Raw genomic sequence first — 1,073 nt, 5'->3', positions numbered from 1 at the left:
ATCTATGAAAAACCTACAGCGAATGTCATTCTCAATGGGGAAAAGCTGAGAGCTTTTCCGCTAAGGTCAGGAACGTGGCAGGGATGTCCACTCTCACCACTGCTATTCAGCATAGTATTAGAAGTCCTAGCTACAGCAATCAGACAACAAAAAGAAATCAAAGGCATCCAAATTGGCAAAGAGGAAGTCAAAGTCTCACTCTTTGCTGATGATATGATACTGTATGTGGAAAACCCAAAAGACTCCACCCCAAAACTGCTAGAACTCATACAGGAATTCAGTCAAGGAGCAGGATATAAAATCAATGCACAGAAATCAGTGGCATTCCTATACACCAACAACAAGACAGAAGAGAGAAAAATCAAGGAGTCGATCCCATTTACAATTGCACCCAAAACCATAAGATACCTAGGAATAGATTTAACCAAAGACGCAAAAGATCTGTACTCAAAAAACTACAAAATACTCATGAAAGAAATTGAAGAAGACACAAAGAAATGGAAAAACGTTCCATGCTCATGGATTGGGAGAACAAACATTGTGAAGATGTCAATGCTACCTAGAGCAATTTACACATTCAATGCAATTCCCATCAAAATACCATCCACTTTTTTCAAAGAAATGGAACAAATAATCCTAAAATTTGTATGGAACCAGAAGAGACCCCGAATAGCCAGAGGAATATTGAAAAAGAGAAGCAAAGCTTGTGGCATCACAATTCCAGACTTCCAGCTCTATTACAAAGCTGTCATCATCAAGACAGTATGGTACTGGCACAAAAACAGACACAGAGATCAGTGGAACAGAATCGAGAGCCCAGAAATGGACCCTCAACTCTATGGTCAACTCATCTTTGACAAAGCAGGAAAGAATGTCCAGTAGAAAAAAGACAGTCTCTTCAACAAATGGTGTTAGGAAAATTGGACAGCCACATGCAGAAGAATGAAACTGGACCATTTCCTTACACCACACACAAAAATAGACTCCAAATGGTTGAAAGACCTAAACGTGAGACAGGAGTCCATCAAAATCCTAAAGGAGAACACAGGCAGCAACCTCTTCAACCTCAGTCG

Source organism: Callorhinus ursinus, unplaced genomic scaffold, assembly GCF_003265705.2.
Source record: "Callorhinus ursinus isolate GAN/ISIS: 27379988/994484 unplaced genomic scaffold, GSC_fseal_2.0 scaffold26, whole genome shotgun sequence".
NCBI lineage: Eukaryota > Metazoa > Chordata > Mammalia > Carnivora > Otariidae > Callorhinus > Callorhinus ursinus.
The sequence above is the reverse complement of the archived record's forward strand: the minus strand, read 5'-3'. Positions refer to the sequence as shown.